General features: G+C 43.2%; 1 long non-coding RNA gene across 3 annotated transcripts in view; it reads left to right on the top strand.

The window, feature by feature from the left end:
• The first annotated feature begins 14694 nt into the window (after positions 1-14694).
• Positions 14695-25731, top strand: part of LOC114209332 (uncharacterized) — a 194369-nt gene continuing 183332 nt past the window's right edge. For all 3 annotated transcript variants that reach the window (XR_003609331.2, XR_003609333.2, XR_003609332.2), the window contains exon 1: positions 14695-14800. This is a non-coding gene — a long non-coding RNA (uncharacterized LOC114209332). The remainder of the gene's footprint in view (positions 14801-25731) is intronic.

Here is a 25731-nt window from a genome sequence, read left to right on the forward strand (position 1 = left end):
GGTTTCCAGGCTCTGAATAAAACGCTTATGAACAAAGAAAAAAGTGCTCATAGAATACATAAAATGCAAATAACATTAGTTCATTCAGAGGAAGAATCTCCCTAGGAGAGGAGCACTTCATTGTTTATTAACTTTTCTTGGGTCCTGGGTCCAAGTTTCATTGCAATAGTTAAAAATTGCTGTACTTTTTATACAATATGAGTGTTTATGAGCAGCTTTATAAAACTTTGACTATTCAGGCAACATTCATCGTTTTAATGTTGTTTTTCTTCTTTTGTTGATTCTTACTTAAGTCTCTTCATTTTATGATTTTTACTTAATAGCAGTCTTGTTTCAATCAAGAAAATCCAGTGTCTGGTGGAATCAAAAGTCCAAAGAGATGGGACTGTCATCCTGACAGAGGGATACTGCTTCCCATTATCCCCATTAGGCTGGGAAATGCCGTGCCTTAACTGCAGTCATAAATGTGAAGTTTCCTTCTTGGTTGTGTCTCATTCCACTTAAGGCCTCCCTTTTAGAATTTCCTAGGTTCCTATATTCCTCCTAAGTCTGTAATATTATCATTGCATCCACACCAAATTAAAATAAAGATCTGTACAAGATAAAAGGAGCTTCGTTTCTTGTCTTCTCTCACTGCTGTTCCTTTCAGTTGATTCAGCTGTCGACTGTGGCCCGGAGCAGCTTTGAACACATGGTCATATAATTCATTAGCGTTTAGACAGGACCTCAATCTCAGCCATTAGCACATTCATTCAAACACATTTCTGAAAAGCATTTAAAAACCACCTTGTGGCATTGGTCTGTATTCATAAAAAGAGCAACCTGTAGGGAACTAATAAACATAGCTAATCTCTTCATAGATAAACATGCTTATTAGGTGTATCTAGTTTTGGTTTTGATTTAGTGCCCTCCAAAATTGTCTTTGAATTGGTGAGAAAGTCAATCCTCCAGATGGAAGGGAAACGAGAAGCTTTTGAGTGTAGGTGAATGATTTTACATGCTGGCTTTGGATGAATCGTAGAAGTCAGTGATTCTCCCGGTGAGTCTCCAATTTGACCATGGAGTCAAATGATACTAAGATGTTACAGAGGGGCATCTGGTGGCTCAGGGTGTTAAGCGTCTGTCTTCGGCTCAGTTCAGGATCTCAGGGTCCTGGGATCGAGCCCTGAGCCGGGCTCAGCAGGGCGTTTGCTTCTCCCTCTGCCCTAACCCCTGTCTGTGTGTGCACTCTCTCTCTCTTTCTCGTAAATAAATAAATAAATAAAATCTTTCAAACAAGATGTTAGAGCAATGTTGCTAGTGAAAATGGGGAACAAAGTGAATGTAACCGGTGAAGACAATATATTAACGTAAATTCATGTAGCCAAGTTTGGCCTAAACAAGGAATGTTTATTATTCCTTTTTAGCTGCGTGAAAGACAGCAACCTGGGTAATACATTTTGATGGATTACTAACTTTCTTCACGACCTTTTTTTAAATTAAAGATTTTATTTATTTATTTTAGAGAGTGAGCGAGCCAGCAGGAGGAGGAGGAGAGGGAGAGAATCTCCAGCAGATGCCACGCTGAGTGCAGAGTCTGATGGGGCTCCATCTCATGACCCTGAGATCATGACCTGAACGGAAATCAAGTGTCAGTCACTCAACCGACTGAGCCACTCATGCGCCCCTTCATAACTTTTTCTTAAGCACGGTTAATCGAGTTACTGGTTCAAAGACATTTATCGAGGGCCTAGCCTGTGCCGGGCAACATGTGCTGAGTTAGTCTTCTCATCGTCCTTTTTCCTCTTTCTATAAAACCTCTGAAAGTTTCCCACTTGGATCTGACTTGAAGTTTTCCTTTAGTTTTTCTTCATCATCTGGATGTGAAATTTTCCCAGAAAATCTATTCCCGGCCCCCTCTTGGAAAGGAACATCCTTCAACTGGAGAACTGGAAAATATCCACCATTTTAAATGTAAAAATAATTATGCAAATATATAACTAGGTCGCTTCCTTAGTTGTTATGAAATAATAATAATAATGTACTTGGTTGTTGATTTCTTTTGTCTGTGTCCTTGCTTCTTGGGAATTCCTGTTCACTTTGAGAACCATCTTTCTTGAACTCCTCACTTGGAAGGACTAACAAAGACAAAACAGCTTAGCTAAGAGCAAAATAATTTCAGCAACTATGAAAATCCGCAGGAGAGCGTGGCCAGCAGAAAGCCTTCCTTCTCCGTGTTTACATTGGTACTGATCTTAATGGCACGCTGTTAACTCAACATAAAGCTGTGCTTTTCAAAACAATTCAAGTTCAAGGGCATCCAATCGTGTTCCAGCCCTATAAAGGATTTGCAATAACAATCTAAACTGGCATATATGTTAAAGCTCACCCTGGGCAGCTTAAATTTACACGATTAACCTGGGACTTGCTCATCATAGCACCAGGAAGCACAACCTCATGATCAAGTGCAATTCACATCTCACAATTCTCAGAATCGATGTACATGGATACACCGTTATATTATTATTAAATCCAATTGCTTTGCAATTAACCCAATATGACACCTATACAAATGATTCAAATAAAGAGCCTCATGTTTCACAGGAGACAATCAATAAAGTGAAATCACAGCTCCTGACAATGTCAGCAATTTGGCTTGTTAGTAGAGTACTACATTTTCCTCGGGTCGAGGCTGCCGTTCTCCCTACTGAATCACAGCTACCATAACTTTCAGCTATTGGCAATGCCCCTGCCTCACTAAAGCATAACATTCAAACATGTTTGGCCATTCCTAGCCTATCTTAGCAGAGTCATGAAAAGTTACAATCAATCTGGGATGTACTAACTCATAAATTTTCTTTCTTTGCTCCCCAGATGGAATTAGAACTTCTTTCCCCAGGAAAGGCTCCTTAATGACAAAAAAGAAAATAGTTGTATTTGTTCTTAGACAAAAACTCATTCTTACTCTTCCCCTTGCACAAAATGTTTTACAATTAGATGTCCGAAAGCAAAACCAAATTATAACAGCACCTCTCTGTTATTATTACTGTTGTTACTATTATTCTGTAGCTTCATTGTCTCCATTTTAACGAAGTAAAAGCGCTTCACAGTTATAAGCCCGATCAAACCAACCTTTTGTAAAAATATCACAACCCCCTTATTATATCACCCTCTTTTGGCAGATTTGGCCAGCGAAGTTTGTCAGCCAGACAACTTGGTGTAAAGAATCAATTTCTTGAGAGCGGGGACAGTGAACTTCCTTTGGAGAGCCAACAGAGTTGTGTGTAGACATTCCGTGGCTGTTTATTGACAGCCTTCTTGAGTACGGCCTTGTTAAGGCCTCATAACACTTCTATTTTAAGTGGACTGAACTTGACCTTATGGAGCCTTCAGGACAGACTCTGACCAAAAATGTATCTTTTACCTGTCTCTCCTCTATCTACTCCTTTCCAAAGACCAGTCAAGTCAGGGTATGTTTCATGAGGCCATTTTTTTTATCTGTTGAAATGGAGGGACTAGAACATTACATATGCAAAATGTCTCTCTTTCCTAACACACGGTGTGAATGATTGAAAACAATGACTTATTTAATACTCTAAGCAGAGTCTGTTCTCCATGAATCATACTGTATACATAACCGTGATGAAAATGTTCAGTTTGAAATTTCTCCCTGGCCAGGGAGGAAACCATGGGGGTGAATCATACTTTCAGTGATGACTGTCCTAAGAAAGCTAAATTGAGAAGCCACAGGTTAAAAAAGGAGCGAGGAGTGAATCCTTAACAGGAATGCAATGGTCATACACTCCCAGAAGGCAACAGACGCCCCCTTCTGCTGCTTACACCCGGGCAAAAGCCTGCAGAAGAGTTCCCGGACGTTCACCCACAGGAGAGAGACTGAACGCAGAGGAATCCAAACACAATATGTGAAGTTACCCAGGGCTTGGGAAAAGAAACAAGACTTCTTGTTGAGGGAAAGGAGATAAATGGCTGCCTGAAAAGAGGAACACAATGGCCTGCACTCATTCATGTGAAAGAAATTCATTTAAGAGCAATTGGATTAGAGATGGAGATTTACATGGATGGCATTAAAGAAGAGGAGCGTGTAAGAGACAGTAAAGATGTACATCAGTCATTGGCTACAGAACTGTAAACAGCAGTGGGGACTTTGGATACAATGTTAAGTGGGAAAAGCGTCCACTACATTATAATTAAACGATGATTGCAGTTATGTAAAAATGTGTGCTATGGACAAAGACAGGGAACAGGGATACGGAGAAATTAACATAGTTATTGTGTTAATGTTAATGAGTGATGTTATTTGTTTTGCATTGTTTAAATTCACACCCAATGTGTGGGTGTGAACGTGAGGGCCGGCTGGGGTGGGACTATATAGAGTCAGTCTGATAGTCAGCTGGCTTCACAGGATCGGGAGGCCCCGTGCTTGAGTTTTACCCGCATGCTAGCTGTGAACTTAACCTCTCTGAGCCTCCTTGGTGTCCTTACAGAGAAAGTGGGAATAATAACACTTGTCCTGCACTAACAGGGGAGTGAAAACACTATGTAAATTGAAAGGATGGTGGGAGACTGTGTGAGGAATTATAGACCAGAGATTTAAAAAGTCCCAAACTCCGGGCACCTGGTTAGTTCAGTTAGTAGAGCATGTAACTCTTGGTCTCAGGGTCGTGAGTTCAAGCCCTGCGTTGGGCTTGGATCCTACTTAAAAAAAAAAAAAAAAAGAAGAAGAAGAAGAAAGAAAAGTCCAGAACTCAGAAAGTTCTTCTGACTCTCTTTTCTGGGCATTCCCCTGGGGGGGCTGGACAGCCTACGTCGTCTCATCTAACTGTACGATGTACACATTACTAATATTTATTGTCTTACACCAGGTTTCCTAGTGCCATTTTAGAATAATTCATTTTTTTCTTCCATTTGAAAAGATTTGAAATGCTCCCTTTATCATATGCCTGAGTTTATTTCTGAACTTTACTGTCAAACTGCTTGCCATTCTGTTTTAATCATTGTAGCTTTACAGTTTTTTTCATCTGACAGTGTAACTTTTTTTATAGGTTGGTTTGTTTTTCAGAGAGGATCCCGAGTAGAGTGGGAGCTCTTAAGGAGAAACCCGAGCTTGGGCCCAAGGAAGTAAGGAACCAGACCAGGGGTACATGGCAATGTGGCAAAGTCTGAGAGGAGAGTCTTTGGAATCAGATAAAGCTTAATTCAAATCTTGATTTATTACTTGCCATCTGGGTGACCCAGCATACATTACTTCATCTCTCTAACCTCTTACCTCATCTGTAAATTGAAGATAATACCTACCTCAAAGTGCTGCGGTGTGGATTAAGTTACAAAATGAGCATGAATTTCCCTCGCACAGTGCCCGGCTCATGGCTGTCGCCCTCCTTCCCTGCCTTTGTGTGCCCTCCTTGTGGTGAGGACATGGCTTCCCTTTCTTAGGTTTTCGGGAATCTGCAAAAGAAGGGACGAAGAGCTAAGAATTGTCGCCAAGTTCTACACAGCATTCTGAAGTCTGGTTTCATGGGAATGGCATTTAAATTGTACATATGCATTTGCTGCTCCCTGAATATGGCAAAGCAGGAAATACTATGTGTGTCATATAATTCGTAAAATGCACTGTCACTATGCAGCCAGGAACTGTGGGATATGAAACAGGTAGGAATGCCAGGCAGCATGTTCCTGTCAGACCTGGAGGGAACAGAGCTCAGGAGAAGGGAGAAGTTACCGAGGATGAAGGGAGCAGGGCAGGGAACAGGTGAGAAATAATGTGGCCTCTCTTCTCTCGTCTGCTCTGACAAGCTTGAATTTTAAGTGATTTGGGGGCAGAGTTCACATCTATTACCTCCCTTTTTATAGTTTCTAAAAGATTATTGAATAATATTAGCAATATTTGGTGATTAGAGTGAAGAAATGTCCCCCAGGGCCTCAGAGAAACCCTCCGTCTCTGAGAGTGGCCAGGATGACTTTTGCCAGAAGCCTCTGTCGTCTCTCGCTGGGAGGCGATGGATGGAGTCTGACCATAATTAATTTTAATAGAGACCTATCACCTCGTGATAGAATCTTGGCCATTCAGATGAAGTAGAACCAGCTAGCCAGCCTGGATAAAAATGATCTCACCAGGTCTCCCTCACCACTGGCTTTAGAACAAATCAAGTCCTGTTACAAAATATTTGTTTATTGAGTGATTTGGGGCCTGGCACTATAAGATGGTGTATGACGTTCACTGTCTGAATTGGATAAACAAGAAATATGATAAAACAATAATAGGTACCATCTGTTGATTCCCTGACTTGTGCTATGCCCTCCATTACATGCTTTGTATATATTATCTCTAATTCATGAATTCTTTCCACACATGTTTCTTGAGTGCCTATTATGTGCCAGGCCTTCTAGGTGCTGGGAACACCACAGGCCACAAGGGAGAGGAAGTCCCTGCCTTTGGAGAACTACATTCTGGTGGGTATAAGCAAGTGACTATATAACATTATTTTAGATAATGGTAAAGGCTATGAAGAACAGTAGCTCTGGGTAAAGGGATAGAGCAGGACTCTGGAGTATGTAGGGAACATTTTATTTATTTATTTTTTAAGTAATCTCTACACCAAACATGGGCCTCGAACTTTCAACCCCAAGATCAAGAGTTGCATGCTCTGCCAACTGAGCCAGCCAGACGCCCCTGCAGGGGACATTATAGGACGGGCCTCTCTAGAGGGATGCAGTGAGGTACGCACAGCCGGGGGGAGGAGCATCCCAGGCAGGGGGACTAGCAAGTGTGAGGTGAGTGTGGTATACTCAGGGCCCTGCGTGGCTGGGATGAGGTGAGGGAAGAGGAGGAGGGGCAGAAGAAACGGGAGACAGGTAAATGACTAAGCCAGGTAAGGCCTGGAGGGCAATGAAAAGCTTTTTGGGTTTCCTTCTGAGGACAATGGGAAGCTCTCAGGAAACTGTGAGCAGGGGACAGTTACCTGGACACTAACTCTGATATGTAGATTGGCACACAGGAGGTCGTCTCTCCCAGCTAGAAGAACGTGAGAGACGCAGGACTGGGTAGAGGTGGAGTGTGTGTTGACTTACAAAGATCTCACCTGACCCCCTGGAGGCCCTAAGGTTGGCATGACCCTTTAGAGTTTTCCCAAATTGAGGCAAAGCTCAATGGACCTTGAAGCTGGCCTCAATCAGCTGATGTCTCCTGAGAGGGCTGGCAAACCTGGGCGAGGCAACCCCTTTGGGGGCCAATGCCTGAGAGGTTGGCAGCTGTGGGCCACCAGCGGCCAACACCCCAGTGACTGGAGCAATGACACCTCTCTCCTGAAGAGGGTATCTGGGCGGTACACCCCAGCATCCACTACAGATTACTTTATGTTTGCATTCTCTCAACACTCTTCCAGGTTAAGCATTCTTATGTCCTTTCTGGGACTCAGAGAGCAACCTGTTCAAGGTCACATACCTAGCAGATGCCGGATTTGAACTTCGGTCTCTCTGAGACCAAAGACCATGTACTTAAAAAAAAAAAAATTGTGGTAAAATATCCATAACATAAAATTTATCATTTTAACTGTTTTTTTTTTAAAGTTTTATTTATTTAAGTAATCTCTACACCCAACATGGGGCTCAAACTCATGATCCCGAGATCAAGAGTTACATGCTCTTCTGAGCCAGGCAGGTGCACCTCATTTTACCTATTTTTTTTTAAAGATTTTATTTATTTATTTGTCAGAGAGAGAGAGAGAGAGAGAGAGAGCATGTACAAGCAGGGGGAGCAGCAGCAGAGGGAGAAGGAGAAGGCAAGGCTCCCTGCTGAGCAAGGACCCTGGGATCATGACCTGAGCCGAAGGCAGATGCTTACCTGACTGAGCCACCCAGGCGCCCCACATTTTACCCACTTCTAAGTGTACAGTTCAGCAACACTAAGTGCATCCACAGTGCTGTGCAACCACCACCACCATCTATCTCTAGAACTCTTTTTATCCTGCAAAACTGAAACTCTGTACCCATTAAACAGTAACATTATAATATTAATATTAAACATAACTCTATTAAAAAATAACTCCCCATTGCCCTCTCCCCCCAGCCCCCGGAAACCATCCTTCTACTTTCAGTCTCTATGAATTTGACAGCCCTAGGTACCTTATATAAGTGGAATCATACAATATTGTCTTTTCATGCCTGACTTATTTCACTTAGCATAATGTCTTCAAGGTTCATCCACATTGTAGCAGGTGTCAGAGTTTCCTTCTTTTTAAAGCCTGCATAATACTCCATTTTGTGTATATACCATTTTTTTTTTTTTACGATTTATTTACTTATTTTAGAGAGAGAGAGAGTGCATGGGAAGGAGGGGCAGAGCGGGAAGAAGACAGATAAGCAGACTTCACCCTGAGCATCCTGACAAGGGCCTTGAAGATCCCATAACACTGAGATCATGAACTGAGCCGAAATCAAGAGTAAGACGCTTAACCAACTGAACCACTCAGGCCCCACAATGTGCCGCGTTTTGTTTACTCTGTTGATGGGCAAATGGGTTGCTTCCCCCTTTGGCTACTGTGAATGATGCTATGAACATTGGTGTACAAATATCTGTTTGAATCCCTGCTTTCAATTCTTTCGGGTATATCCCCAGAAATGGAATTGTTGGGTCATACAGTAATTCTATTTTTACTTTTTCAAGGAACTGCCATATCATTTTCCACAGCAGCTGCCCCACTTCATGTCCCCACCAGCACCGCACCAAGGTTCCACACCTTCACCAACACTTTTTTTCTTTCCTCCTCCTCCTCCCCTTCTTCTTTTTCTCCTAATAGCCGTCCTGTGGGTGTGATGTGGTATCTCATTGTGGTTTAAGACCTTGCACTTTTCATGCCACCATGTGTCCCTCAGGAGCTTGCGACTCTTGATGTCAGGATTGTGAGTTTGAGCCCCGCGTTGGGTATAGGGATTACTTAAAAATGAAATCGTAAAAAAAAAAAAAAAGAAATACACAAGCTCATTTTTAGCAAGCAAAAATTGCATATTGCTGTTTTTCTCTTTGAAATTCTATTTACATTTTACTTCCGCCTCAGAATTTCATGCTAATGTAATACACTTATGATTGAACATCTTTTACTGAGGATTTCTCATATTTTTATCTATCAAACATATATATAAGAATTAAAATTTATACACTTTACAATTCCTGTGACCATAGGCTCTAAGTGTTTTCCGGATTGAGCTATCATTACAATTACTAGTATTACACAATTGATCAAAACATCCTAAATGAATAGAAAATTTTGATAAATACAAACTTTATTGGAAGTTTGCATTTCTTAATAAGATAGATGATGCTGCCCTTTTTTCAAACATTGTATGTATTATGGATAAATATTACTTTATTGCTAGAATGATAGTGGTTAGCATCCCTTCTATCTCTAGTTTTCATTTTTTAGAGATGAAAAATCCTTGTTCTTATAAATAAGGAGATGGGAATGGGAAGAATTTTGTTATAAAAATGTCCTTAAATTTGTGGAATGCTTTCTGATTTATTTGTCCCAAATCACATAGTAATCCATTACCAAATGCTACTTTTAATCATCTGTCAGCTGACAATTTCACTATCTTCTCCTTCCATTTTGTTGAAAGCAAGATATTGGAAACCACCTGACTTGCAAAGGATTTGTTATGCCCAGTCTGTTATGGGTCGAGCTGTGTCCCTCCCAAATTTATATGTTGCAGTCCTAACCCTTAATACCTCCAAATGTGATCTTATTTGAAAGCGATGTTGCAGATATAATTAGTTAAGAGGAGGTCATTAGGGTGGGCCCCAATCCACTATGACCGGTGTCTTTATAAAAAGCAAAAATTTCAACAGAGAGACAGACATGCACAGAGAGAAGAGGCTATGAAGACACAGGGAGGAGATGGCCATGTCCAAGCCAAGGAGCCTGGAACAGAGCCTTTCCCCCCCGGCCCTGAGAGGGAATCAACCCTGTCCACACTTTGATCTTGGAGTTCTAGTCCTCAGAACTGTGAGGCCGTTCATTTCTTCTTTGAAGCCATTTGTTCATGGTACTTTGTTCCTGCAGTCCTAGCAAATGAATACACAGCTCTTACAGCCATTCACTTCCCTAACACCTACACCAATATGTTCCATTTTTCCTTTACTTGGTGCCCAGGAGGGTTTCTTAAACCCCCAGCAATGCACTCCAGTAGGATTGGGAATAAGAGAGAGGGACACCTTTCTGGCACCTGGGTGCCTCAGTTGGTTGAACGTCCAACTCTTGATTTCGGCTCAGGTCATGATCTCAGGGTCATGAGATGGAGCCTGGTGGGGAGTCTGCTTGAGATTCTCTCTCTCTCCCTCTGCCCCTCCCCTCACTTGCGCACACTCTCTCTCTTTCTCAAATAAATAAAATCCTAAAAAAAAAGAGAGAGAGAGAGAGAGAAAAAAGGACACCTTTCTTTTGTAAACTGAGGGAAGAGCCATTGTGAAAGGAAGTCAGGGGTGTTTGATAAGAGGCAGATATTGAATTTGAAGATCTCCATGTTGCCTTCCTTCCAAATATCCTTGACAGCCTGCCTCTTTGGAAAACCTCAGTCACCCCTAGAAGAATAGGTATATCTGCTTTGAAGATGACTGTCCTGAAGGGTAGAAAACCCACTATAATTCAGGGATGTGGAAAAACTTTTGGCAGCTGGAGGTGTTATGACATTTTCATGGAGGATATGACATCTGTTGGCCTTGTGTGTAGAATTTTGGTCTGTGGCAAGGGGAAGGAAAGGCCTTCCGGCCTGGGGTGGAAGCAACATGGAAATGGACATCTGACTGAGAGGTGGTAGACTGGGACCAGCCGGTCCACAGAAGACCTGCATCATGGCCCAGGAGCTTGTACGTAGGCACCAGAGATTCTCCCATGAGCAAGTGACATGAAAGTGATGCTTAGGAAGATTAGCCGGGCATCAGTTTGAAAGATGGGAGTGCAGGTGCAGAGGTAGGAGGTAGGAGGTAGGAAGCAATCCAAGGATGTGATCATTAATGCGTGACTCAATGTAGTGGCGTTGGAAATGGAGAAACAGCTTCTTGCTGGCCGGGATGGAAGTAGAAATTGCATGCTTATATTATGGTTAACTCACGGGAAGACTGCTTGACGATCTCTATTTCAGATGGGCTGCCAAGTTCCAGAACTAACTTTCTGCCTTTCTTCCACTTCCGTCGCTGCCTTCTGTATTGGCGGAATACTTAGTCTTGAAAGACTCTAGCTTTTCAGCTAGTCAGGTAGAGGTACAATACGAGCAGCATCTATTGCTTGGCTGATCCTTTCATTGTAAGGATGAAATGAATACACGTATGGGAAAACACTTGGTTAACTGTAAAGTACTCTGCAAATGTAAAGATATGACTATTCATTACTCACTACCCTTATTGTTGCCCGCTACTCTTTCTTAGAGGTAGTGAAGAGGTTTTCTGAGTGCCTCATTTAGCATTAGCCTCGAGTAACTGAAATGTAGGTAATAGAGGCTCCATTGTGTGTCACCCCAGAATTTTGTTGGGCTTACCTCCCTTTTCAAATTGGGAAGGTGCTGTGATACCCCCTGCTGTGCCCCACTGCGGAGAAGAGCCACTCTTCACACTCCTTCTGGATTCTTTGAGGTGTCTGGCCTCGTGCCCAAACATCCTCAGAGGACTGTTCATTTTCTGTCAGAATTGCGAGGCTTCCTGATTATGTAGCAACAGAAACAAAGCCTTTCTATGCGCTGAAAACCAGATTTTTTTGTGGCCACATGATCTCTTCACTCCTCAATCTAAGCCGTGAAGCACACAGAGCATTAGAACAACGCAGACACACAACTCTTTCTGTCTCTTATGTTACAGACTACTGTGTTTTTAAGGCTGTGAGATGATAAGAAACTGGTTTTATACTAGAAGAAATTGGTGGTCACTGTCCTTATAACCACCTCTCTAAATCACACTCACATGACTCTACCTGTGACCCTGAGGATCATTGGAATCTTTCCGTGTTCTAAACTACCCCCACCCCCCGCCATGGCTGTCATGGTTTAGACATGACCTACTGGCCAAGTGACTGTTGACTCTACTAGTCATTTGGCATTTCTTCAAGGATGAAAGGATTATCAATAACATTTGAGTGACTTTTCTTACCTGCATTGACTCCATCATCTCTTATCCATGTGTAACTAAGTATCTTTATATGGCTGCAGGAAAAGCATCTTCAATGCTAGAAAGACAATGTGCAAGCATCAGCTGATCCCCTTGGTATTGATGCCTGCTCCCATTTAACAGATGGGGAAAATAAGCCCTTATGGTGAGAGTATCATAGTCCCTGTTGTTTCACGTGTACCTACCAGATGCAAGGCTGAGCACTTTAGACATTAATTTGTTTTCTCCGCCAACCTGTGGAATGGGAATATTAACATCTACATTTTACAGGGAAAGAAACAGAAACTTGGTTAAGTGACTTTGCCAAGGTCACAAAACAAGGAAGTGGCCGTGTCAGTCCGCATGAATTACATTAGGCCTTGTGACAAACAGGCCCCCAGATCTCAGTGGCTTACAACAACCAAGGTTTACTCCTCATGCTGCATGTCTGTGGGGAGGCACGTGTCTCTGCTTCTCCTCGGTCTGGGATCTGGGCGGACAGAGCAGCCCCTGCTTGGAAATTGCTGGTTGTCACGGCAGCTGGATAAAGAGAACACCGCAAAATGCTTACTGGTAACACATGTCCCTTCTGTTCATTTTGTTGGCTAGCCCCCGTCACATGACCACCCCTAACTTCAAGTAGCTGAGGCAGTACAGTCTTCCCATCTGAGAGCGAGAGAGGGAATATTTATGGACAGCTCTAACGGCTACCACCGCAGCAGAGGGAGGGTCTGATAAGAAAGGTGTGTTCTAAAGCCTCTTCTCTTTCTCCTCCAGAGAGCTTCCACTTACAGACCACCCCTCGGTGGGCCAGGGGCATTGCTCAGTGCTAAGCATTTTACAGCTTTTACCTCCAGGGGTCACAGCAACGCTGTTAGGTAGATACTATGACTACCGTCATTTCATGGATGAAGTTACCACCCCCAGACAGGTCTTGCAGTAGCTTGAGCCAGAGAGCACAGAGAATTAAAAAAAAGGGCATCTTGGGCAGCTCTCAGGTCAGCCTGACTCCAGAGACTGTCTTCTCTCCACTTGCCACGGATTTCCAATGCCACAGATGTCACTTCAGTCTCCTAAGAAAGATCCACGTACATTTTAAAAAAGATTAAAACTTGATTCAATCATGTGTTTATTTTTGAATTAAAAGGTAATAACTACTCATGGTTAAAATTCAGATAGTGCAGGTTTGAAGGAGAAAGTGGAAAACAACTAATAATCAAAACATTTAGAGAGAGCCATTGCTAACATTTTATTTTTATTTTTAAATTTTTATTAGTTTTTTAAAAGATTTTATTTATTTATTTGAGAGAGAGAGAGAGAGCACACGTTGTGCAAGCAGGGGGAGGGGCAGAGGGAGAGTGAGAAGGATAAGCAGACCCCACGCTGAGTGCAGAGCCTGATGCAGGCTTCATCTCACCCCCTGAAATCATGACCTGAGCTGAATTCAAGATTCCCACGCTTGACCAACTGAGCCACCCAGGCGCCTCCACTGCTAACATTTTAGATATGTCCTTCCTGGCATTCTGACTTGTGGCTTGCTTCTTCACATAACAATATATTGTGAATATCTCTCTAATAAATATACTTCATTTTTAATGGCTGCATGATATTCTATTGACTGTGCCACAATTTAGTTAGAATTCCTTAATGACCAACATTTGTCTTTTTTTCAGTGTATCACTGTTCTCTTGTTTTGAGTTCCATTTCTTTCTTAATAGTGATGTCTACTGGCTTTTAAAATTTTTAACCAATTCATGCCTTCACCAATAAGAAACTGTGATGGTCTATTGTTACCCCTCTTTTCTCCCTCTTCTATACAGACCCCCCTCAAATGCTATCAAGATGGTTTTGTTCCCAGAGTCTTTTATTTTCTATTTTTTTAAAAAAGATTTTATTTATTTATTTGAGAGAAAGAGAGAGAGACAGAGAGACAGAGAGCACGAGCAGGGGGGAGGGCAGAGGGAGAGGAAGAAGCAGACTCCTGGCTGAGCAGGGAGCGCGGTGTGGGACTGGATCCCAGGACCAGGAGATCATGGCCTGAGTGAAGGCGGAGGCTTAACCGCCTGAGCCACCCAGGTGCCCCTGTTCCCAGAGCCTTAAGCAAGGGATTTTCCCTGGCATTTCTTTTTGGTTTCATATGACTTTTCTGAAATTCCCCTATAAAATGCTCTCATTTTTTTTTCGACTTTTTTCTTTCTTTTCCTCTTTTTAAAAAATATTATCTATACCCTATATTTTAAGTTTGCATGTCCATATTCTAGAATTGTTAAATAGGATGTTTTGTGCTTTTCCTGGCTGTTGCCACCACGGCAAGGCATTCACCGCCTTCCAGCTCCCACCTCCTCGCTTAACCCCTTCTCACATCCACATTTTCGCCCACGGCACATTCCCTCCTTCACTCACGTTGCCTCAGTCTGGAATGGCCTTTACTGTCCTCCACGGTTGGTCTTCAGAGTCTAGCTCAGATGTCTGCTCTTTCAGGAAGCCTTCTCTGACCCCTTTCCTTAGCCAGAATTAAATGTTCTTTCCTCTGGGCTCCTTATCTCCAGTACGCACTTGTTCAGACGAACACTTACTCAAGCACTTGGGGTGCGCTGTGAAGTGCTGGGGGCAGATACAAAGACCCAGCCTCGGCATCCACTCTCTAGGAATCTTCGGCCTCTGGGGAGACAGGTAAGTGCACGCACACATACTTTCAATCCAGTGCGGTAAACGCTGAAATGCAGGTACGTGCGATGCGCCCCCGTCTAACGCGGTCCAGCCAACAGTGCTTGACTTGATTTGAGGCATGTTTTCCCTAAGAAAATTAGTCAAGATCCTGAGGTATGGGTTCCATTCTTAAATTCGCCTTTCGGTCCTGGCCAAATGTGCTGCAGTACTGAGTTGATAGCAAGCACCCACCGCGCTTCATTATCTTAATGAACAAATGTCTCAGGTGTGCTCAGGGGAAGGGACCAGCGGGTGGACACCAGGCACAGGTCCAGCCCCATTACCCCTATTTCCCAGAATCGGTCTACTTTGCACATTTTTCTTTCTCCCCTGAAATGGATGCACATTTCCCTCCAGATTTAGAATAGAAGTAATGACTGTTTCACGAAAGCCTGGAAAATATGACTTTTCCAGAAATGGTTTAGGTCGGTTATAGATCTTCGGGCTCCTGGCAACCGTAGGCGGGCTGTGTCCCGCCTGGACGCAGCTCCTCTCAGGCCCGATGGAGACCTCGCACCGGCCTCGCGGGCCGCACACCTGGGCCCCAGACAGGCGCAGGATCCCGGCGACGGCCGGCTCTGTGCGGTGCGCGCCCTCGAGGCCGTCGGGGTTCTCCCGCTCCGCTCGCTGCAGCCGCGCCGCCCCGACCCCGTCCGCGCCGGCTCCGGCTCGGGTTTTGCGGCCCGCCCGCCGCCGCGCTCGCCGAGCAGGGAGCTGGCGCCGCCGAGGCCGCCGCGGCCGGGGCGTGGGGGGCAGCGCCGCGCACGCGCGCCCGGGAGGGCGACGGGTCCCTGCGCCCCGGCTCCGCGCTCCCGGAACCCTCGCGCCACCGCCCCGCCCGCAGCCGCCCGGAGCCGCCCGGAGCCGCCCGGGGCCCGGACCCCTCGCGGCCCTGCGGGGACTACTTTCCCCGCCCGCGTCCTCTCCCCGCGGCAGGGAGGAACATTCCGGACTCTCCCCGCCCGGCCAGCGCCTGTTCCCGCTCCTCCCCCGCCGCGTGTTTTCCGCCCCAGTAAAGACCGTGCCACACAAATAAGCCCGGAATGCCCTTTGCCGAGCGGGCGGGAGGGCATCGAGCGCAGAGCCCGAGCGGGCCATTGTCAGGGCGCGTCTCCGGAGCCGCTAAAAGTCTTGTTTTCTCCCCAAAGTGGAAGGTGTGGGGGGCGGGGGCGGGCTAGGGGCCGCTTCCAACTGCTACACACGCTCGAATAGTTGTCGGTAAAATCAAACTGACGTCAGCCCCGGGGAAAAAGATAGGTCTCTTTTGTTCTCCTGTTCTTCCCCCACCTCCCCCTTGCGATCAAAGGCGAAAAACATTTTTTGGAGGTGGGGGGAAAAGACAAAAAGGAAAAAAAATTGCAATGCAAAGAGATAGCTTCCATTAGAGCTCCTGCCCGGGCGATGGGAATGTTTAATGAATGCATCAAGCCTTTTGATCACCCTCGCTCGGTAGGGTTCAGTAGTGCCGGAAGGTTAGTTGCATATCCTGTGGCTGATCTGAAATTCGATCAGCAGAGGGGGCAAAGAAAAGAAAAGCATTTTAATGGGAATCAATAGAGGATCATAGGTCGTGGAAGGAAATACGTGTTGATTAAAAATGCCACAAGATTAAAAAATGTTCACGACTGGTTTAAAAAAAGAAAAACAGAGAAGGAGTGGGGGAGGAGGGGAAAAAAACCCTTAGCAATCTATTTTCTGTGTGTGTTGCTGCCAGAGAGGCAGTCAGCAGACCAACAGTTTTGTGTAAATGCTTCAAGCTACAGCGGACAAATTTAAAGCTGTATGCTCAGAACAACATAATAAATACTTACTGAAAATGTATTTCTATTTCTAAGCGGGGTTCACTCATGCATTATACAAAACACCTAGGGCTGCAGTAGCGAGACACAAAGGGACAAATAAGGTGTACTGTGACTCAAGTTCTTAAAACTTAACTCTCAGGCTTTTAACAGTTGAGAGCAAGAACATATACACTTCCCTCTCTCTCGTTCTCTCTCTCTTTTTTTTGGTCAAAAACTAAAGTCATAGCTTTGAATCAAAAGATACCACAGACTTGACTTGTCTGAAACTTTTAAAAAAGTTGTATTTAAAAAATCTGATATGTGTGTGTGTGAGGGGAAGGGGAAGGGTCGGGTGGGGAGTTAACAGTGGTAGATAGCATATTGATTGGGTTACAGAGTGGAAAATTATTGTCCTGTAGGTAGAGAAAGTGATCAACAATGTGATAAAAACGGTTGAGGGTTTTCTGGCTATATACCTACTACAGTGGGAAGAGGGTGGGGAAGCCTTTTAAACCCACTCTCTAATACAAAAACACAAGTATACACCCGGTCTGCATGGCCTCTTGGAGAGGAATCAATAGCATTTAAATGTTTACACAACAAACAAGCTTCCTTCCTGGTTGTGAGGGACTTCAGCTAACAGTGGTGGTGGCTCCTGCCTTCTAGTCCTTGCCCGTTACCCCGTTTTCCCTGTTCTCTCCCTTTGCTTTCAGTCTCTCTGAAGAACACAACAAGGAGCAAGGAGGTTTTTCAGGGCAATTTCCCTCAGATATTCCCCAAATTTAACTTTAGTAGTTTGGATAGAGCAGGATCTGTCAAAATTGAGATTTCCTCAACATTTTCCGGTTCCACTAGATTATAAAAAGCTTTTTTAAGGTTTCATTTATTTAAGTAATCTCTAGCGTCGCACCCCCCCCCCCCCCCCCCCCCCCGCCGTGGGGCTTGAACTCACAACCCTGATATTAAGGGTTGCTCGCTTTTCTGATTGAGCCAGCCAGGCACCCCAGATTTCACTCCTTTCTCATTCATATTTCCAACAGTACTCTTGAGAACAAAGCCTTGCACTCTAGAGAGAGCTGAATAAGGGTGTTTCAGGTTAATAGTGGCGGATCACACATTGACCACGCTCTGAATTCATTCATAGAGGAGAATTATTGCTAGGTAACATTAGACAGCTTCTCTGAGCTTCAGATTCCTCATCTGTAAGATTAGGGATGCTTATCCCCACCTACTAGGTCTTTTGTGAATGAAATAATGTGTGTAAAACACATTGTGCAATGTCTGGAGAGTATATATATATATATATAATTTTTTTTTTTTTTACTTCTCCAAAGTTGCCCCCACCGAGGAGCCATGCCTCCTTTATTCACACTCTTGCGTAGTCCCTGTCTTGAATCTGAGCTGCAGCTGAAGTGACACTATGACTTTCAAGGGTAGGTCATAAAGAATCTTGCTGCTTCTATACCCCGGTCTAGTGGAATGTTCCCTCTTGGGACACTCCCTCTCAGGACCCAGCTGCATTCTTTGAGAAGCATATGTAGGCCAGGTTACCTGTCGTGAACAGCTTGATGGTATGTAATGACTCCCAGCAGTGAGCTCCCAGCCAACAAATAACATCAACTGCCCACCAAGTGAGTTAACCATCTTGGATGTCCAGTTATGTTGAGCCTTCTGATGACTCCAGCCCCAGCTCCTCTCTACCTGTAATGGCATAGAAGACCCCAAGCAAGAAGTGCCCAGCTGAGCTCAGTCAACTCTTAGAACCATGAGAGATAATGAATGGTAAATATATAAAGTGAGTGAATGCTAGCTTTCACCAATGTCTTAATTTTGTAGTAGGTACTAAACCTTTCTGTTGAATAAACACAAATGAAATAAGCTAGTTGCTTGGTAGTATCTTACTTGCCCCTTTTATCCCGCACCCCCGCCCCGGGTTATCCTTCACCACCCCTAATACCGTGTTAGCCCTTATTTCTGAAGGCTGTTAAGCCAGGTGCCGGCAACACAAAGACACAGAATTTTGTAAACCCTTTCCTCCCAGGCTTAGAGTCCAACTGGGAAGAGAAGATGCTTATTCCAAGAAGGAGAAACCATTTATTCACTGCTAGGTCCTGGCATAGCAATGAGTGTTGAACCATCTGTTGTTAAATGAAAATATTGTTTATTTTCTATAACATGTGCTTAGGAGGGGGGAGAAGCTCTCTAGGGTTTGAGCTGGCCTTTGCTCATAGGAATTTCTTTTCCCTTCTGCTTCTTTTTGATGTAGTTCTACCTTTCCTGGGATTTTCAGAATATTAGAGTTCAGGAGGACAAAATTCTTCCAGTTTAGGAGCCACCAAAATGGGCAGATCTAGTATCTTACTTTCTTTATTCTAGTATTTATAATAATGAAGGATTGCTTGGGAGTATATATCCTCCTATGTGCAATAGAGTTAGTGCCCCTTGGTCTTTGGTCAAGAGTAAAGAATGGTTTACAGGTAGAAGGAATGGTTGGGGCATGATCCCCTTTTCTTTGACACCTGCTACATCTGCGACGGGCTTCATTTCCCGGCTGCAGTGGTCACCAGACACTTCTCTTCCATCACGAGTAGTCCTGCTCAAGCAGGGATGAGGGAATGGGAGGTGTGGGCAGGAAATCAACTGAGGCTTACAAATAAGTACAACTTAATTTGCACTTAAAATGTTTTGTGTTTTTTCTTATATTTACTATAAAATATTTAAACAGATTTTTTTTTTTAAAGTTTGGTTTTTTTTGATCTGGTTGATACATTTGCGTACATATACATACAGTGAGCCCGGTGAAAAACATTTTTTTCAGGAGCAAATGGGTCAACGACTACCCCTCCCAGCTCTACAGTTCTCCACAGATCTTTCAAGAATTGTATTCTGAATGCGATAGTTACAATAACCTGCTGGAAGAGAAATTGCTTTCTGGAATGCACCAGTTGGCAAGTGTAGTATCTTCTTATTTATTACTTTTTAAAAAATATTTTATTTATTTATTTAGGGAGGAGGGGCAGAGGGAGAGGGAGAGAGAATCCCAGGCAGACTCCCTGCTGAGCGTGGAGCCCTACACAGGGCCTGATCCCAGGACCCGAAGGCCATGACCTGAGCTGAAATCAAGAATCAGAGGCTCAACCGATGGAGCCACCCAGGCACCCCATAATATCTTCTTATAAAGTACTGGCCAAAGTTGCATCCCACCCCTGCTGCTCTTGGGCTAGTTTTGCCTGATCTCTGCAGCGGCTTATCCTGGCTTCACTCCCAACAGGTGCCCAGGTCCCCGGATCAGTGTCCCTGGGGCTGAGCTGAGCTGGCTCTTGAAATGTGGCCCTTCTTATAAGTTTGGAAAGAGTGTACCATTTATTTAATTCTTCATTCATTCAACAGACATGTATTTTCTGTCTACTGTGGGCTAAACACTGTATTAGGGTCTGGGAATACAGGAATGAGCAAGACACATTCGTAGTCTTCCGAAAGCTTCCAGGTTTGTTGGGAAGACTCACAGGTAATCGGGTAAACACTGGTAGGGAAACTGGAGTGATAAGGAACACTCCAAGGACAGTAGTCAGGGAGCAGAGCAGGAAGAGGGAGTCTCAGTGAGTCTGGCCTAGAAAGCCAGCTGGGGATCAGCCAGATGAAGACTGGGGCATGTGAAACCACGATAAGAAAGGAGACTGGAACGGCAAGTATTTGAGATGTTGCATGGAGGTCACTAATTTTGCCCTGGGATCTGTAAAGACACCAAGGCAGGGAGATACTTAAGCTAGTCCTGATACGGAAAAAAAAAATGTAAACAGTGATAAAGGTAAGACATCATCATTCAGTCACCCAAGCTATGAGCTGTTTTTCCGACTGAATGTGCCCACTTTCACTGGTGTCTCAGCAATGGCTTCTCCTGGAGGTGACTCATCCTGTTAAACAGGGTTTCATCTGAGTTAGTGGGTATGAGCTGCCATTGTGAGAAAGCACTTTTTTCCTCCTAGTTTTTGACTATGATATCTTAGTGTCATTGTTGATGTTGATTCTGCTCTATAGTACTTGTTGGTTTCTTTTTTTTTCTTTAAGATTTTATTTTTTGACAGAGAGAGACACAGCGAGAGAGGGAACACAAGCAGGGGGAGCGGGAGAGGGAGAAGCAGGCTTCCCGCCGAGCGGGGAGCCCGATGCGGGGCTTGATCCCAGGACCCTGGGATCATGACCTGAGCCGAAGGCAGACGCTTAACGACTGAGTCACCCAGGCGCCCCTATTCGTTGGTTTCTTTTGTACGTACAAACATTCTGAAGTGTTTGCACTTATTTTGTAGGATTTAATTTCATTTGACATTTTGAAAATTGTGGTGAAATATTTATATAAATACAATTGACTATTTTAACCATTTTCAGGAGTATAGCTCAGTGGCATGAGGTACATTCACATAGCTGTGCTATGGTCACCACCATCCACCCCTACTCACTCCCCATTCTCCCCACCCCCTGGGAACTCCCATTCTATTTTGTCACGAACATGACTACTCTAGATACCTCATATAACCATTTTACATTTTAAGCTTTTTGGTAGAATGGCTTTCAGACTTGAAATGGTGCTGGAGAAAGATTTTACAAGATGAATTGCTGAAATTTTTAATACATTTATGTGTTCTGCACACAGATTTTTAATTTATTCTGAAGCTGGCTTTATCAATGCGTCTCAAGTTATCATCCATGGGGTCAAAACTTTTAGCCTGATAAAGACTATTGAACAATTAGGATGGCATAATAGTACTATAAATTAAGTCATGAGATCCTATCTCATCTAATTTGATAGGATTTTCCCTCTATATGTAAAATTGTTTCCTGGCTAAAACAATTTTATTCAATATTCCTTAGCACAACTTTGTTATTAGCTCCCTTAATGTCTGAAAGATGATGAGTACTATTATGATGTATTTTTATAATCACTCATTTTATGCATTTCTGAAGATAGTAAAAATAACACTTTATTTCACTCACAAATATCTAAGAAATAAGACTTTATACTTCAATATATAAAAGTTTCTTAATTCAAACAGTAAAAGTGACTCTGAGGAATAAAGATAGGAAACTATAGCTTATATTGTCCTAAACCTTTGTGAAAAATATATTGCACAGTAAGCTTATAGACATACACTTAGATTATACATAATTTTATTGCTTAGTTATCCATGTGAAAATTTAATTAATAAAAATTATACATTGCAATAAAAATGATCTCTATAATGGCAAAATTTAGGCTTTTACACCTTTTTGCTTTCAATATGATGCCATCTTTGTCAGAATGATTTGGAAAAGGCCTTCACTCTTAGAACTGATTTCTTTATAGGAATTCTAGTTCTTAGGCTGCAGTAAAGACAGAGGAACCTCATTAATTCTCACTTTGCTAATCCATAAACCCTATAATTTCCACCCAAATTCCTCAGCAATATCATTTTACTTCACAGGAAACGTTTTATAGCTAGGAGCTCAAGGAAAATCTCAAATCACTAAGAATTCATTACTTTTGCCAAATATACTACAGGCCATTCACTAGCTGACTATCATAAAGTATTATGACTCAACTATATTTATCTAAATAAACTAGTAAAGCAAATATCTTGATTCCAAACTCGGATGTAAAAAAATTGTGTTGTGCAGATATGTTCACATAGTCCTATATGTAAAAATATATATTATGTGGTGGGTTATTGTAAATACTAGCCCCTAATGAATTATACTTCCTTGTATGCGTGTCCTTTGCTATTCCTTCAATCAAGATGTAGAGTACGTTTTTCCATCCTTTGACTACGGGCTGGCTTTGTGACTTCATTTGACCAATAGAATATGGTAGAGGTGACATCGGGTGACCTCTGAGGCTGGCTTCTAGAGGTTTTGGAGCCTCTGCTTTTGCTTTCTCATTGTCCCAAGACTACCATGCTCGTGCGTTCATGAACTCAGGAGGGAGGACCTTCTGGAGAGAAAAGCCCAGGTGAAGCCACCCTGCCAGTTGATTGCAGCCCAGGGACAGCAGCAGTGGAACTCCCCAGCCAATCCACAGAATAATGAGATAGAAGCCATTGTGGTTGTTTGAAACCACTAAGTTTTGGAGTGTCTTGTTGTACAATAATAAGTAACAGATACAGAAATTGGTATCTGGCAGTGGGTGTAATTGAAGCAAACCCCAAGACATGTGCCCTGGCTTTGGGACTGGGTCGGTGGAGGCCTAAAGGAGAGCGTGGAGTTTTGTAGGGGAAGCTGGAAGGGCAGTGAAGGAATCGCTACTGGAGGCTGGAAGGGAGTGACCCGCATTGTGTAACAGGCAAGCTGCTGCCATGAGGACGAGGGGTGTAGAAAATATGCTTGGTGACCTTGTGCCCTTGGCCAAGGCAAAATGTTAAAAGTGTCTACTGGCTTTTTTTTTTTTTTTAACTTGGGAAGAGAGAAATGAATGGAAGAATGAAATATTTAGTTTATAGTTAGAATTTACAGGAAATATAGAAAAGCCAGGACATTTTTGTTTAGAAAATAAAATGATTTTCAATTTCTAGTGTCTCCAGTCAGTGAAAGATTCTCAAAATAAGAAACAGACTCAAGGTAAACATTGAATCAGGGGTGTGGCCACAGGATCTTTGCTATGACTTCTGAAAAATTTGAGGCGATGCCTAAATAACCAGCCAGACACACTGTTTTCTAAGCATCCTAAGGGCATCATCCCAGTGCAAGTTGACATGTCTAACATACAGACAGGCATGTCTTGAGAGGAATGATGGATGTGTCTCTTTGGGACATGGAGGGAAACAGTGTAAAATTCACAGGAAACCCACAGAGGTTTTGAGAGTATTGAATTTAAGAGAGCCGTGTCAGTTTGGACTGAAAGGGACAGTTCCAAATGGAAACAAGGCCTCTGGGCTCCCAACTTTCTATGGGCAGGAAGATGACTAAGAATGCTTCTTAGCTGCAAACATGAGCCATTTTTTGTGATAAAGGAAAGGTGTCTGAGAAAGTAAAGCCATAAGTCTGGGGCAGAGCCAAAAACTGTGAAGAATAGTTGAGGGGTCCACTCCTAGGGAGCACATCTGGTTCCCAATAAAGCAACATTCCCTGTTCTCAGAAGAGGAAGCTTGAAACATGTGCCCAACCAGATTTCAGAATTGTTAGGGGCCAGTGACAGTTCTGTGCCTCTTTTTTTCCTTTTTTTTTTTTTTTTTTTTAAAGTAGGCTCCAATCCAGCTTGGAGCCCAACACAGGCCTTGAACTCATGACCCTGAGATCAAGACCCTGAGACCAAAACCTGAACTGAGATCAAGAGTCTGATGCTTAACCAGGCACCTCTCTCTTTCTCCTTTTTAAATGGGAGTGTCTATTGCAGTTATTTTATTCCTCTCTTTCCATCTGGACTTGCATGGGATCATGAGCTCTGAGTCTGATGCTGGAATTGGGTGAGACTTTGGAGAATTTGAACATGAATCACTGGGATCAAAGAGAAGACCATGGTACAATGATATGTACAATAATGGCCCCCAGTAAATCATGCCTGCCTGTGTTCATGCTTCTTTATAACGTGACTGTGCTGCTTCTCCCACCGAGAGGTCTGCTTCCTCACTCTGTCAATGTGGGCTGGCTAAGTTATGACTTGCTCTGAGTGATGGAAATAGCTTGAAGGAACATGGTCCAACTTTGGAGGCCAGGGCTTAAGAGGATTTAGAGCCTCTGCTTTTGTTGTCTTGAACATCTGAGATCACCAAGCTGTGAAGAAGCCCAGCACAAAAGACCATGAGAGGGACTCAGAGATCTCAGCCATCCGAGCTGAGCACAGGCCCCAGCTGGTCTACCAGTGAGTATGGTTGTATGAGTTGTCTCAAGTGAGAGCAGTGGAAGACCTACCTGGCTAACCGGTGGGATCGTGGGAAATAGTAAACTGTTGGTGTTTTGAGCCCGTAGGTTTTGAGATGGTTTGTTTGTCAGCAATATACCACTGATAAACTAGAATTTAGTGCTTATTGATGAAACTAAAGCATCCCCTTAATGGTTTTGCCTGCGTATAGTCATACAGCTCCTCACTGTGTGGTTGGGTGACAGTATGATCCCGTTGGCTGTTGAAAGGTAAGTTAAAATTGGGAAGCCTTAAGAAGAAAGGACAAAAGACACATAGAATGTTGCAGGGTCCTACTCAGTTGCTTGGGAACTGCTATTTTAACCTTACAGGCTGTCACATTGCCAAGTCAAGCGAAGGTTTTACAGTTAAATTTACCTGAGGTCAAATTCTAGCTCTAGAACTTATTATGTTTTTAATTAATAACTATTTTTTTAGAGCATTTTTAGGCTTTGGTGGAAAGTACAGAGATTTCCCATATATTCCCTAACCCTACACATACCCAGCCTCCCCCACCATCCATACCCAGCAACATAGTGGTAATTTGTTACCATCGATGAACCTACATTGACACACATTTTCACCCAAAGTCCATAGTTTATATTAGGGTTCACTTTTGGTGTTGTATATTCTATGGGTTTTGACAAACGTATAATGACATGTATCTACCATCATAGTATGGTACATTCTAGTTTTGCTGCCCTAAAAATCCCCTGTGCTCTGCCCATTCATCCTTCGCTCTCTCCAGCCCTCCTTTGCAACTGCTAATCTTTTTACTGTCTCCATAGTTTTGCATTTTCCAGAATGTCATATAGTTGGAATCATATACTCTGTAGCCTTTTCAGATTGGCCTCTTTCACTTAATTATGTGCATTTCTTTTCATTGATAGATGGATTTCTTTTTAGTGCTGAATAATATTCTATTGTCTGGATGTACCACAGTGTATTTATCCATTCATCTACTGAAGGACATTATGGTTGCTTCCAAGTTTTGGCAATTATGAATAAAACTGCTATAAATATCCATGTGCTGCAGGTTTTTGTGAGGACATAAGTTTCACTTTACTTGAGTGAATAGCGGGGGGCATGATTGCTAGATAATATGGTAGGAGTATACTTAGTTTTCTTAGAAACTGCCAAACTGTTTTCCAAAGTGGCTGCACCATTAGTGCTCCCACCAGAATGAGCTCCACATTCCCACTAGAATTTGGTGCTGTCAGTGTTTTGGATTTTGACCATTCTAATAG

Source organism: Eumetopias jubatus, unplaced genomic scaffold (genome assembly GCF_037043125.1).
Source record: "Eumetopias jubatus isolate StellerSeaLion01/CBP00866 unplaced genomic scaffold, mEumJub1_p1.0 scaffold_6, whole genome shotgun sequence".
Taxonomy (NCBI): domain Eukaryota; kingdom Metazoa; phylum Chordata; class Mammalia; order Carnivora; family Otariidae; genus Eumetopias; species Eumetopias jubatus.